General features: G+C 40.7%; 1 pseudogene; it reads left to right on the top strand.

Moving 5' to 3' along the window:
* Positions 1-3272: 3272 nt before the first annotated feature.
* Positions 3273-15992, top strand: part of LOC135548874 (rho guanine nucleotide exchange factor 12-like) — a 139938-nt pseudogene continuing 127218 nt past the window's right edge.

Raw genomic sequence — 15992 nt, 5'->3', positions numbered from 1 at the left:
GAAATGTGAAAGGAATGTAGGAGAATATAACACATTAGATCTGGTAAAAGATAATACAAAGAAAAAAACAACCGTTCTTTTACATTTTTTTTGTACTTTCATCTTTGAACTGCAAGAAATGTATTATTCCAGCCCAGCTGCAATGTCGATTTTGGCCACTAGATGGCAGCAGTGTATATGCAAAGTTATAGACTGATCCAATGAACCATTGTATTTCTGTTCAAAATGTTGTTTCAAGACTGCCCAAATGTGCCTAATTGGTTTATTAATAACTTTTTTATGTTCAAAACTGTGCACTCTCCTCAAACAATAGCATGGTATTATTTCACTAAAAACTACTGTAAATTGGATGGTGCAGTTAGATTAACAAGAATGTAAGCTTTCTGCCAATATCAGATATGTCTATGTCCTGGGAAATGTTCTTGTTAATTACAACCTCATGCTAATCACATGCTAATCTCAACGTCCTACAGGGGACCCACCGACCCTGAAGAAGTTTTCATGGCTAAGCCAAAAAATGAGGAAGTTCAACCCCCTTTAAAGTGGTCTTGCAATACATTATATGTCCTCTGGGTGACAGTGTACTCCAACTGCATTTTTCCATGAGCATCATGAGAAAGTGTGCAGCCAAGATTGAAATTGCACAAAGGGAAGTTCCTCTACGACAGTAGGCCCCTACCTATCAGTATTGATGCAAGTGGTGTGGTCAAGTGTTCACTCACTGAATACTGTTATTGTTTGTCAGCAGGTACACATGTTCTATATTAAACATGATGATTTCTGGAATCTCTTTTTGTACGGCTGATTCTATTGATCATAGATCTAAGGAGGTATTGGCAAACTGAATGTCAGAGCCACCTTGATGCACCTCTTTGTGGTTATTTTATGACTCAATAATGACTGCAACATCCTATAACTAATCCTGATTATAATTCAGATTTGTGATGAGGCGATTGATGCACCGTATGTTATGCAGCCAGGTAAAATGCATTAAGCATGGTAGGCTATATAATGACTAAGTACCCAGTACTTAGATTGTCCAGACAATTGGCTAAAGATTTGGAGACTCTGATATATTACCAGACATAACATCATCTGATCATAGATAAGGGAGATAAAGGAGGAAATACCATCAGTTTTTTTCAGTGTATGCAATGCAGCTTAAAAGACTGTCATACAGAATGTAGCCTACTATAAATGGTTCACTGAAAGGATTTTGGGCTAATATACAGTAACAGGGCTGCTGGAAGAAATAGAGAACTGCACACTGTAGAAAAAAGGAATAGATTTAAAACTGAGGCTTGAATGCAAAATAAAGATGTTTATTGAAGCATCATGGTGCCAAAGAAGATATTATAGTGCAAAAAAAGTGCATAAATAAAAGGTGAAAACAAAACAAAAATGATTTTGCCTCAGGCCATCATCAGTGTAAATTGTCAGCGCACACACCTGTGTGTGGAAGTGAGGGAGGGATTTTTAAATGGACCACCTTTGGCTGAACAATCGACACTCGTTCATCCCGCAATGCGTTTTCAGCCATCGGTAGCTTGTTGGTGCTTTATATACTCTACAGTCAATTATGAATGCACGTCTACTTATATGAAATGTATAGTTATTAATATACGCCTACAGTATGATAGCTAGCAAATTAATTAGCTAACTAATGTTAGCCTGCCTAGCTGGATCTTCTGAAGAAGGAAAATGTTTTATTTCTACAATTTCCAAAAGATAACCAAACAAAAACAGATTTACTTTTTACAATGTTTGTATGTACGTGTTTGTGCCGTCGTGCATTAGTAGCACAATTTCTAACTTATTTGTATTCGTTTTCACTTACACTTGTGTACAATCGTCACATTTAATTATGTGGAGTCTAAGGCCACGGAGTGAATATAATTGTACACTCGCAAAGCTGACTAAAAACGAGGGCTGAGGGGCTTACGTTGCAAACTTCCCTTGCTTGGCTAATCATTTGGACCACCCGCCAAGATGGCAACGGGGATTCCCCCAAGTGCGAGGGTAAGTGGACAAGGGTGTGTCTTTTAAGTGTTTGGACCGCAGCCTACATATACAAAGGTATGTGGACACCACTTCAAATTAGTGCATTCAGCTATTTCAACAACACTCATTGCTGACAGGTGTATAAAATCGAGCACACAGCCATGCAATTTAATTTCAAACATTGGCAGTTGAATGGCCTTACTGAAGAGCTCAGTGACTTTCAACGTGGCGCCGTCATAGGATGCCACCTTTCCAACAAGTCAGTTAGTCAAACTTCCGCCCTGCTAGAGCTGCCACGGTCAACTAAGTTATTGTGGTGTGGAAACGTCTATGAGCAGCAACGGCTCAGCCGCGAAGTGGTAGGCCACACAAGCTCACAGAACAGGAGAGTCGAGTGCTGAAGCACATAGTTCGTAAAAATCATCTGTCCTCAACTGCAACACTCACTACCGAGTTCCAAGCTGCCTTGTGCTTCACAATAACTGTTTGTCGGGAGCTTTATGAAATTGGTTTCCATGACCGAGCAGCCACACACAAGCCTTAGATCACCATACGCAATGACAAGCGTTGGCTGGAGTGGTGTAAAGCTCATCGCCATTAGACTCTGGAGTAGTGGAAACTCGTTCACTAGAGTGATGAATCACGCTTCACCATCTGGCAGTCTGACGGTCGAATCTGGGTTTGGAGGATGCCAGGAGAACGCTACCTGCCCGAATGCATAATGCCAATTGTAAAGTTTGGTGGAGGAGGAATAATCATAATAATCAACATCTAGTGGGAAGCCTTCCCAGAAGTGTGGAGGCTTTTATAGCCGCAAACGGGGACCAACTCTATGATTTTGGAAAGAGATGTTCGACAAGCAGGTGTCCACATACTTTTGGTCATGTAGTGTACATCAGAAAATCAATAAATCAGTACCTAGTACAATAGAATGCATGATCTAGATTATATACTAAACATACAAAAGCGGACAGAGAAACATTATAAATTATTGCTTATATATACCATGTTAACATTTCCTCAGAATGTCTGTAATAAAGCCCTTTTGTGGAAAAAAAAGAATAAAATAATTGACTTGCTGGGCCTGGTACTACTTATAGAGCCTATACATATATATCTAGCCAATATAATATAATGTATAATTAATATAATGATAGCCAAATAAACATTATATTAAAATGTATCTGTTGGAATGTGCAATAATAGGCTTAGTAAATGGGCCATCTACTGGTCTGTCATATATAGCATGGAGATAAGATGTTGAATCATGACCATCCCATTTAGCCAGCCCAACATCAAAGGTTTTGAAAGCTCTATTCCGAAAACGTACCTAGGTGTTTTGATTCAAATACATACTGTAATTCAATAAAACGTAGTACTCTCAACCGCAAAATAAACTAGGCTGCAGAAAACGGAATTTGTCGAGATCTGTGTGTTGCTTTCAAAAGTTGCTGTTACGAATTGCTGCGTCGGGACCCGGTTTGGCCCAAGAGGAAAGGTGATATTTTTGTATATATTTTTTCCTCTCCCTTTTTAGGGGTGGGAAAATTATTTCAATTTCCATCCGCACTATAGTACAGTAAAGAGCGTAAGGCCTGTGAGGATCGCTCATGTAATCTAAACGGTATTTGGAACGGAGTGGTGAAACAATATTTCACATTTCGTGAAAACCTTTAGAAGGGGCGAATCGGATGGGAATTTTACCATGAAAACATTTTGGAAGGTAAATAAGCGACCAACTTCGAGAGAAACCAAGCTTCATTTGAGAGAACTTAATGAAAAGAAAACAACTAAAACAAGGAATCTTCAGAACGATTAGACCAATCTTGTCAAAACATTGGTCGAATTAGTAACTTTGTGCAGTGTTATTTCACATGGAAACAAATTAACAATAGGTAGCCAGTGCTAATACTTTCCCGGTAGTCTATTGACAAAGACGGACGCAGGCAGCGGCAGGCGATGCCCATGATACAGTGTGTTCGCAATTAATGTTTCTCCTAAAGATATTGAGAGGTTAACGTTTTATTTTCTCGTAACATTTCACCATACTCAGAGTTATCAATGTATCATTGGCAATACGTTGTTTAATGCACGCCCCCGTAATGGTTCTGAAGAAGAACATTTAGTCACCTCTGTCTTCTGTCTGGAACAATTGTTTTACATCAATATTTGAACAAACTAAATACACCAAAGAATTGAAGTCTACACTGAACCCATACGTTTTTATTTTAATGGATTAAACGAATTTGAATCGTTGTGGAACGGACATTGAAAGCCAAGACGAAGCCATTCTCCAAAATACAGTTTGTCATTTTGATGAAAATGCTAACGTCAGTTGGATAAAATCCTTGTGGAAAAAAACAACGGAAGCCCAATGAGCGAGACACAGTCAACACTCACTGACAGGTAAATAATATCTCATTCCCACGACGCATGCATTTTCCTTGTCATGGTTTCAGGCCAGTGGACCAACGCGTTTGTTATGAAATCCCATGTCCCTTTCCTTTTCTAATATTATTAGATGTGTCTGATTTTCTCCTACCCCATTCATAGACGCGAACTGCTTTAGCGTCTATTGAAGGTATGGGGGAGTTTTGTTAAGAGCCCTGACACTTGCTCTAAACAACGTACCGCAAGCAATGCGTGTTTTTGGAAAAAGGCAGTGGTGGAAAAAGTATCCAATTACCTTCATAGAAAATGACTCAAGTTACCCAGTAAAATGAGTGAAAGTATCAAAAGTAAAAAATAATTTCAAACTCCTTATATTAAGCAAACCAGATGGCACAGTTCTTGTTTTTTTAAAATATTTTTTTATATTTTTTTATTTACCGATAGCCAGGGGCACACTCAAGACAACATTTACAAACTAGGCAATCAAAGGCAGTCGGTTGGCATGACCAGGGATGTTCTCTTGATATGTTTGTAAATTGGACCATTTTCCTGTCCTGCAAAGCATCCAAAATGTAATGATTTTTTTTCGGTGTCAAGAAAAATGAATGGAGTAAAAAGTACATAATTTTCTTTGGGAATGTAGTGGAGTAAAAATTGTCAATATAAATAGTGAAGTACAGATAAGTACAGATACCACCTACTTAAATAGTACTTTGAAGTATTACACTACCGTTCAAAATTTTGGGGTCACTTAGAAATGTCCTTGTTTTTTAAATGAAAACACTTTTTTTTTTGCCCATTAAAATAACATCAAATTGATCAGAGATATAGTGTAGACATTGTTAATGTTGTAAATGACTATTGTAGCTGGAAACGGTAGATTTATTTTTATGGAACATCTACAGTTGAAGTAAGAAGTTTACATACATTAGGTTAGAGTCATTAAACCCGTTTTTTTAACCACTCCACAAATGTCTTGTTAACAAGCTATAGTTTTGGCAAGTCGGTTAGGACATCTACTTTGTGCATGACACAAGTAATTTTTCCAACAATTGTTTACAGACAGATTATTTAACTTATAATTCACTGTATCACAATTCCAGTGGGTCAGAAGTTTGACTGCACTAAGTTGATTGTGCCTTTAAACAGCTTGGAAAATTCCAGAAAATGTCATGGCTTCATAAGCTTCTGATAGGCTAATTCACATCATTTGAGTCATTTGGAGGTATACCTGTGGATGTATTTCAAGGCCTACCTTCAAAACTCAGTGATACCGCTCAGGAAGGAGATGTGTTCTGTCTCCTAGAGATGAAAGTACTTTGGTGAGAAAAGTGCAAATCAGTCCCAGAACAACAGCAAAGGACTTTGTGAAGATGCTGGAGGAAACGGGTACAAAAGTATCTATATCCACAGTAAAAACGTGTCCTACATCGACATAACCTGAAAGGCCGCTCAGCAAGGAAGAAGCCACATTATGGCCATTGTTTGGCCATAATGACCATTGCTATGTTTGGAGGAAAAAGAGGGAGGCTTGCAAGCCGAAAAACACCATCCCAACCGTGAAGCACGGGGTGGCAGCATCATGTTGTGGGGGTGCTTTGCTGCAGGAGGGACTGGTGCACTTCACAAAATAGATGGCATCATGAGGAAAGAAAATTACGTGGATATATTGAAGCAACATCTCAAGACGTCAGTCAGGAAGTTGAAGCTTGGTCGCAAATGGGTCTTACCAATGGACAATAACCCCAAGCATACTTCCAAAGTTGTGGCAAAATGGCTTAAGGACAACAAAGTCAAGGTGTTGGAGTGGCCATCACAAAGCCCTGACCTCAATCACATAGTTCTGTGGGCAGAACTGAAAAAGCGTGTGCAAGCAAGGAGGCCTACAAACCTGGCTCAGTTACACCAGCTCTGTCAGGAGGAATGAGACAAAATTCAACTTATTGTGGGAAGCTTGTGGAAGGCTACCTGAAACGTTTGACCCAAGTTAAACAAGTTAAAGGCAATGCTACCAAATACTAATTGAGCGTGTGTAAACTTCTGACCCCCTGGAAATGTGATGAAAGAAATATAAGTTGAAGTAAATCATTCTCTCTACTATTATTCTGACATTTAAATTCTTAAAATAAAGTGGTGATCCTAACTGACCTAAGACAGGGAATTGTGAGAATTGGATTTGGCTAAGGTGTATGTAAACTTCCGACTTCAACTGTATGTCTGTAAACACTCCAGCCAGCTGGTCTGCGCATGCTCTGAGGACGCGGCTAGGTATTTTGTTTAAACGTCTTACTTACGTCGTCCACGGAGAACGAGAATCCACAATCCTTGAGTCGGTGGCACTGTGTTATCCTAAAAGCGGGCAAAAGTGTTTAGTTTGTCTGGAAGTGAGACATCCGCGATGTGGCTGGTTTCCCTTTGTAATCCTTGATTGTCTGTAGACCCTGCCACATACGTCTCGTGTCTGAGCCTTTGAATTGCGACTCTATATTGTCTCTGTCCTGCCGTTTTGCCTGTTTGATTGCCTTACAGAGGGAATAACTACACTGTTTGTATTCCCAGTCACTTTGCAATGGTTAAATGCGGTGGTTTGTGCTTTCAGTTTTCCATGAATGCTGCCATCTATCCACGTTCCTTCTGTAAGGTTCTCCCTTCTCCACAGAGGAACTTTGGAGCTCTGTCAGTGACCATTGGGTTCTTGGTCACCTCCCTGACCAAGGTCTATCTCCCGGGTTTGCTCAGTTTGGCTGTGTGCTTAGGATCGTTGTCCAGTTTTTTAAAATTTGATTTTTTTCCCACCTTCATTTAACCAGGTTGGCAAGTTGAGAACAAGTTCTCATTTACAACTGCGACCTGGCCAAGATAAAGCAAAGCAGTGCGACACAAACAACAACACAGAGTAACACATGAAATAAACAAAGGTACAGTCAATAATACAATAGAAAAAGTCTATATACAGTGTATAAATAGGCCATAGTAGCGAAGTAGAAGATGAAGATAGTAGCGAAGACTTATAGATGACCTGGAGCCATTGGGTCTGGCGACAAATATGTAGCGAGGGCCAGTTGACTAGAGCATACAGGTCGCAGTTGGGGGTGGTTTTAAGGGGCTTTGGTAACAAAACGGATGGCACTGTGATAGACTGCATCCAATTTGCTGAGTAGAGTATTGTAAGCTATTTTGTAGATGACATCGTCGAAGTTGAGGATCGGTAGGATAGTCAGTTTCACGAGGGTATGTTTGGCAGCATGAGTGAAGGATGCTGTCGCGAAATAGGAAGCCAATTCTAGATTTAATTTTGGATTGGAGATGTTTAATGTAAGTCTGGAAGGAGAGTTTACAGTCTAACCAGACACCAAGGTATTTGTAGTTGTCCACATATTCTAAATCCGTACAGAGTAGTGATTTTATTCGGGCAGGCAGGTGTGGGCAGCGATCGGTTGAAGAGCATGCATTTAGTTTTACTTGCATTTAAGAGCAGTTGGAGTCCACGGAAGGAGAGTTGTATGGCATTAAAGCTTGTCTGGAGGTTAGTTAACACAGTGTTCAAAAAAAGGCCAGAAGTATACAGAATGGTGTCTTCTGCATAGAGGTGGATCAGATAATCACCAGCAGCAAGAGCGACTTCATTGATGTATACAGAGAAGAGAGTCGGCCCAATAATTGAACCCTGTGGCACCCCCATAGAGACTGCCAGAGGTCTGGACAATAGGCCCCCCGATTTGACACACTGAACTCTGTATGAGAACTAGTTGGTGTACCAGGCGAGACAGTCATTTGAGAAACCAAGGCTTTTGAGTCTGCCTATAAGCGGAGAACTGTTGCAAGGTGAATCTGAGCGCTCTGAAGCAGATTTTCATCAATGATCTCTCTTTACTTTGCTCTGTTCATCTTTCCCTCGATCCTGACTAGTCTCCCAGTCCCTGCCGCTGAAAAATATCCCCCAGCATGATGCTGCACCACCACGCTTCACCGTAGGAATGGTGCCAGGTTTCATTCAGACATGACACTTAGCATTCAGGCAAAGAGTTCAATCTTGGTTTCATAAGACCAGAGAATCTTGTTTCTCACAGTCTGAGAGTCCTTACGGTGCCTTTTGGCAAACTCCAAGCAGGCTGTCGTGTGCCTTTTTACTGAGGAGTGGCTTCCATCTGGCCACTCTATAGCATAAAGGCCTGATTGGTGGAGTGCTGCAGAGATGGTTGTCATTCTGGAAGGTTTTCCCATCTCCACAGAGGATCTGTAGGTCACCTCCCTGACCAAGGCCCTTCTCCCCTAATTGCTCAGTTTGGCTGGGCGGCCAGCTCTCGGAAGCTCTGAAAAGGCTTGAGTCAATTTGTATTCAACTCCTTTGTTATGGCATGCCTAAATAACCTCAGGAGTAAAAAGTTGCTTAACGTCTTGGTGACAGGGGGGCAGTATTGAGTAGCTTGGGTTAATAAGGTGCCCAAAGTAAACTGCCTGCTACTCAGTCCCAGATACTAATGTATGCATATTATTAGTAGTATTGGATAGAAAACACTCTGAAGCTTTTAAAACTGTTTGAATGATGTCTGTGAGTATAACAGAACTCATATGGCAGGCGAGAACCTGAGACAAATCCAACCAGGAAGTGGGAAATCTGAGGTTTGTAGCTTCATTTAAGTGGTTGCCTGTCTAATATGCTGTGTCTATTGGGCCAGATTGCACTTCCCAAGCCTTCCAGCAGATGTCAACAGTCTTTAGAAAGTTGTTTGAGGCTTCTATTGTGGAATGGTGTCGAATACGAGCTGTTTCAACAAGTGGACTTGGTTGAGGCCAATCAGTTTACTGCGCTGTCATGGCGTTCCTTCTTTTTCCTTTGTAATGAATTCGCTATTGTCTGGTTGGAATGTTATTGAAGATTCATTATAAAAAGACCATAAGGATTGATAGTTAACATCGTTTGACATGTTTCTACAAACTGTAATGGAACTCTTTTGACTTTTCGTCTGGATTTTGAGCTCGCACATTGTGCCTTTGGAATAGTGAACTAAACGTGCGAACAAAACGGAGGTATTTGGACATAAATATGGACCTAATCGAACAAAACAAACATTTCTTGTGGAAGTGGGAGTCCTGGGAATGCATTCCAACGAAGATCAGCAAAGGTAAGTGAAGATTTATAAAGCTATTTATGACTTTTGTTGACTCCACAATTTGGCGGGTATGGCTTGCTTTTGTGGCTGAACGCTGTTCTCAGATGATTGAATATTGTGCTTTTGCCGTAAAGATTTTTTGAAATCTGACACAGCGATTGCATTAAGAACAAGTTTATCTTTAATTCTATTTAAAACATGTATCTTTCATCAAAGTTTATGATGAGTATTTATGTTATTTGATGTGGCTCTCTGCAATTTCTCCGGATGTTTTGGAGGCATTTCTGAACATGGCGCCAATGTAAACTGAGGTTTTTGGATATAAATATGAACTTGATCGAACAAAACATACATGTATTGTGTAACATTGAGTCCTGGGAGTGTTATCTGATGAAGATCTTCAAAGGTTAGTGATTAATTGTATCTATATTTCTGCTTTTTGTGACACCTCTCTTTGGTTGGAAAATGGCTGAATGCTTTCTATGACTAGTTGCTGACCTAACATAATGATATGTTCTGCTTTCGCCGAAAAGCCTTTTTGAAATCGGACACTGTGGTTGGATTAACGAGAATTGTATCTTTAAAATGGTGTAAAATGCGTGCTATGTTTGGGGCAATGTTTTGGGCAAATCCAATGCAACACATTTGAGTACCATTATCCATATTTTTAAGCATAGTGGTGAATGCATCATGTTGTGGGTATTCTTGTAATCTATAATCCATAATCCAGGTGTAGAAAGCTCTTAGAGACTTTCCCACTAGGACTCACAGCTGTATTTGCAGCAAAAGTTGCTTCTACAAAGTATTGACTCGGGTGTGAATACTTTTGTAAATAAGATATTTCTGTATTTTCAATAAATTAGCAAAAATGTCTAATTATGTTTTCATTTTGTCATTATGGGGTATTGTGTGTAGATGGGTGAGGTTTGAAAAATATTTGATCCATTGTGATTTCAGGCAGTAACAACAATGTGGAATAAGTCAAGGGGTATGAATACTTTCTGAAGGCAGTTTTCCAGCAGGCTACTAAAGAGCCACGTCCAATGTTAAAAAGGGGTCTCTTTGCTGAAAGGGTATGAATACTTTCTGAAGGCAATGTAGATCCAAGTTGGCTAGATTTTAAATATGAAGATTAGCTGGCTACTCACTAGCAGTTGTGCTTAAGAGATTGTTTTTGAAACCTCTGTTCATTTTCTATTATGCCTGCTACCAGAAGTTGGTCATTATTAGTGGATGTGCATTAATAGCATTTCACTACACCCGCAATAACGTGTATGTGACCAATAAAATGTCATTTGCATGGTTCGGGTAAAAAAATAATACAAAAGGGGGCATTTTTATAGATTTGAAAGACAGATCAGTGATTAACTGTTTTGAGATAGTGTGGCTCTCATGGTTGAAGGCTTTTATTTAGCCTAGGTATAATTTTAGAGAATCTGCACACTTAAGATTATTTAGATACTTTTGGTCATGTAGTGTATCTAGATTATGTCAAAAGTACACCAAAAGGTGTTCAATGTGGTTGAGGTCAGGGCTCTGTGCAGGCCAGTCATGTTCTTCCACACTGATCTCGACAAACAATTTCTGTATGGACCTCGCTTTGTGCATGGGAGGCTAAAACAGGAAAGGGCCTTCCACAAAGTTGGAAGCACAGAATTGTCCAGAATGTCATTGTATGCTGTAGCGTTTCAATTTCCGTTCACTGGAACTAAGGGGCCCGAACCATGAAAAACAGCCCATTCCATTATTCCTCCTCCAAACATTACAGTTTGGCATTATGCATTCGGGCAGGTGGCGTTCTCCTGGCATCCTCCAAACCCAGATTAGTCCGTTGGACTGCCAGAATGATGAAGCGTGATGCATCACTCCAGAGAACCCGTTTCCACTGTTCCATAGTCCAATGGCTGCGAGCTTTACATCACTCCAGCCAGCACTTGTCATTGCACATGGGGATTTTAGGCTTGTGTGCAGCTGCTCGACCATGAAAACTCATTTCATGAAGCCCCCGACGAATAGTTATTGTGCTGACCTTGCTTTCAGAGGCAGTTTGGAACTCGGTAGTGAGTGTTGCAACAGAGGACAGATGATTTTTACTTTACTTTATCGTTATCTGTGTTCAAATTTTGTGATTATCTCCTTCCAGCAGTTAAATTTAACGGACTACAACTGCATCGAAGGATTGCAGAGGTCATCGTATCGTCTCACGTCCTCGCACAGATGCTCCTCATCTGGACAGAGACATAATTGAGCATAGCAAATGTTGAAATATGTCTTCGCAAGGAATGTTACGGCACATCTCAATTTCCAACAAAACAACTGTCAGGTGCCGGTGCACATTACAAGGAGCCGCCCCTTCGGTGAGAAACGACATTGCAACACTGCACTACTCTCTGTACCTTTTCGTCTCTGTAGTGTGTGAATTTACCTTAATGCTGTGGGTTATGCAGATTTTCTGTGGTTTGGCTCCGGTATATCTTACCTCTGATGGCCACCTGCAGAAATGCATACTAGTGGGTGGAGTTCCTTCACCGTGCCTAAGCAGAAGAGTTCCTCCACCTTCTGGCTCAATCCTGCTCATACACACACTGACTCTCCAACACACCCATTTATTCTGACTCTATACTCACGCGCACATACACTCACATAAAGTCTTCCTTTACTCTGCTGCTACTCTGTTTATAATTCATCCTGATGCCAATTCACCTTACCCCTATACATATCTACCTCTTATCACTCCAGTATCCCTGCACATTGAAAATATGGTATTGGAACTGACCCTGTATATAGCTTCTTACTTTCTCGTGTTTTTCTTATTTTTATTTCTTATGCTATTTTGTTTTAGTACTACATTGATATTGGTCATTGTTGGGTTTAGAGCTTTCAGTTAAGGCATTTCACTGTACTTCTGCACATGACATTAAAACTATGTCTGTATGTCCATGACTGACTGCCACAGAGGTCCAGGGCATCCAGGGCCAAGTGTCATGCAGTTGATTCACTGACAAAGGCTGGGAAATGCAACTGGTTCTATTTTCTCTTTGTCACACAGTTTAGCTGATATGTGTATTTTCTCACTCCACCCACCCTCGCGGGAAGTGGTGACATCACTGATAAACAATGTCTGTCAGCCCGGCCAGGCCACGAGCTGCTGGCCAGAGTGGTGCAGGATGGGAATGAGTGGAGCCTCGCTGTCATTCTGCACCCTTTGCAAATTACAGCATCAAGGGCCTTGTATGTATTTGAGCAGACAGTCAAAACATCGTGGCTGAACATCTCTCTACTTATTTCATGCAAAATTGCTTGTGAGTGGAGTTGAATTAACTATTTATGGTCATATGAATGACTGTCTTGGGATACCAATATCTGAACATCAGTATTCCTACATATGGAGGAAGTTAGATGGATGTAGTGGTTGCATTAGTTAAAATATATCAACAGTGACAAATCATATCCTACAATGAAATGGTAGCTTTCTGCTTAGCTGATTATTGATCTATTCATTTTAGAGGCTTAATTTAAACTTTTGTCTGGCTTCTACAAATAACCTGGAGATACAAATGAGAGTAATGAACAGCTAAAGGATATCCAGGAAAACATAGCTAAAATGCTCTCAATGTACACCAAAACAAACTGCTACAATCTATTGTTAAAGTAGATTTAGCTCGAAAAGAAAGTAGTCTATCGTGTCAGACATGCACATAAAAGGCGTGCGCAAGACAACAAAGTTGCAAACTTAACAATATGAATTGGACCAGCATCAAAACAGAATGAGACGAAATAGCCTGGGAATATTGTCCTTCCCAGAAGATAAAATACTTTTTCTGCAAACAGATCCTTCTGTAGGTATTACATTATAGTTTTTAATCAGTCAATGTATGTAAATTAGATATTTCTGCATTTCATTTTCAATACATTTGCAAAAAAATTATATGAACATGTTTTCATTATGGGGTGCGTAGATGGGTGAGGGGGGATCTATTGAATCCATATTGAATTCAGGCTGTAACAACAAAATGTGGAATAGGTCCCAGGATACTTTCTGAAGGCACTGTATGTATGCTTAGTGTGCATATCACTTTATTCCCTGCTTCATCCTCTCAGGACAGGGGTCTTCAACTGGAAAGGTTTCTTGTAGTCTGTTTATGGCTTCATTGGCGCTTGTGAATTCCATCCTTTGCTTTGTCCGCCAGTGACTGTCTGATCGGAATTTATTGCTTGCTATTTTTTCTCAGCCTAGCAGACAGGTCCTGGACGATTTCAAATGGATTGGCCATGGTTTTCGATTGCCTACCTCCCCGTGCCTTCAGATGGTTGACTTTGATCTGATAGTTCCACAACTTGAAGATTACCACGTGAGGGTACCTAACAGTTTTCTGTTTCACGCCGATCCTATGGTACCGTTACAGATCCTCTGGTGATACATCCACGTCAAGTTCCTCTGATATCAGTTTGACCCTTTCCGCTGTCTTTTCTTCACACTAAAGGATCTGGGCCTGTTCCAGTGAAAGGTTTCTTCCAGTCCGCTGTGAGTAATCAAGGTGCCTTGTTGGTTCACCAATTACTTTGCTCAGTGTGTCAAATCGGAGGGCATGCTGTCCGGTCCGCTGGCAGTCTCTATGGGGGTGCCACAGGGTTCAATTCTCGGGCCGACTCTTTTCTCTGTATATATCAATGATGTTGCTCTTGCTGCGGGCGATTCCCTGATCCACCTCTACGCAGACGACACCATTCTATATACTTCCGGCCCGTCCTTGGACACTGTGATATCTAACCTCCAAACGAGCTTCAATGCCATACAACTCTCCTTCCGTGGCCTCCAACTGCTCTTAAACGCTAGTAAAACCAAATGCATGCTTTTCAACCGATCGCTGCCTGCACCCGCATGCCCGACGAGCATCACCACCCTGGATGGTTCCGACCTTGAATATGTGGACACCTATAAGTACCTAGGTGTCTGGCTAGACTGTAAACTCTCCTTCCAGACTCATCTCAAACATCTCCAATCTAAAATCAAATCTAGAGTCGGCTTTCTATTCCGCAACAAAGCCTCCTTCACTCACGCCGCCAAACTTACCCTAGTAAAACTGACTATCCTACCGATCCTCGACTTCGGCGATGTCATCTACAAACACTCTACTCAGCAAACTGGATGCAGTTTATCACAGTGCCATCCGTTGTATTACTAAAGCACCTTATACCACCCACCACTGCGACCTGTATGATCTAGTCGGCTGGCCCTCGCTACATATTCGTCGCCAGACCCACTGGCTCCAGGTAATCTACAAGTCCATGCTAGGTAAAGCTCCACCTTATCTCAGTTCACAGGTAGCACGTGCTCCAGCAGGTGTATCTCACTGCTCATCCCTAAAGCCAACACCTCATTTGGCCGCCTTTCCTTCCAGTTCTCTGCTGCCTGTGACTGGAACGAATTGCAAAAATTGCTGAAGTTGGAGACTTATCTCCTTCACCAACTTTAAACATCTGCTATCTGAGCAGCTAACCGATCGCTGCAGCTGTACATAGTCCATCTGTAAATAGCCCACCCAATTTACCTACCTCATCTCCATACTGTTTTTATTTATTTATTTTTCTGCTCTTTTGCACACCAGCAAAATTGTAATTATTTGCCTACCTTCTCATGCATTTTGCACACAATGTATATAGACTCTCTTTTTTTCCTACTGTGTTATTGACTTGTTTATTGTTTGTGTGTAACTCTTGTGTTGTCGTCTGTTCACACTGCTATGTTTTATCTTGGCCAGGTCACAGTTGTAAATGAGAACTTGTTCTCCACTAGCCTACCTGGTTAAATAAAGGTGAAATAAAAAAACCTCTCTGGGATAGGCGGGACGCAAATGTCCCACCTGGCCAATTACCAGGGAAAATGCAGAGCACCAAATTCAAATAAATTACTATAAAATTCAAACTTTCATTAAATCACACATGTAAGATACAAATTAAAGCTACACTCGTTGTGAATCCAGCCAACAGATTTCAAAAAGGCTTTTCGGCGAAAGCATAAGAAGCTATTATCTGGTGATGGCACAACGGTTAAACAAAGAGAGAGTAGCATATTTCAACCCTGCAGGCACCACACAAAACGCAGAAATAAAATATAAATCATGCCTTACCTTTGACCAGCTTCTTGTTTGCACGCCAATATGTCCTATAACATAACAAATTGTCCTTTTGTTCGCTTAATTCCGTCGATCTATATCCAAAATGTCCATTTATTTGGCGCGTTTGATCAAAAAAAAACAGCTTCCAATTTGTGCAACGTCAATACAAAATATCTCAAAGGTTACCTGTAAACTTTGCCAAAACATTTCAAACCACTTTTGTAATGAAACTTTAGGTATTTTTAAACGTTAACAATCGATCAAATTGTAGACGGGACAATCTGTGTTCAATACAGGAAGAAAACAAACTCACCCTACTTTTCCAGTCAGGGCCTTCTCAAAAAGTACACTTCAAATGACACAAATT

This window comes from Oncorhynchus masou, chromosome 11 (assembly GCF_036934945.1).
Source record: "Oncorhynchus masou masou isolate Uvic2021 chromosome 11, UVic_Omas_1.1, whole genome shotgun sequence".
Lineage (NCBI taxonomy): Eukaryota > Metazoa > Chordata > Actinopteri > Salmoniformes > Salmonidae > Oncorhynchus > Oncorhynchus masou.
Note: the sequence above shows the minus strand (reverse complement) of the source record. Positions and strands in the feature narration are given on the sequence as shown.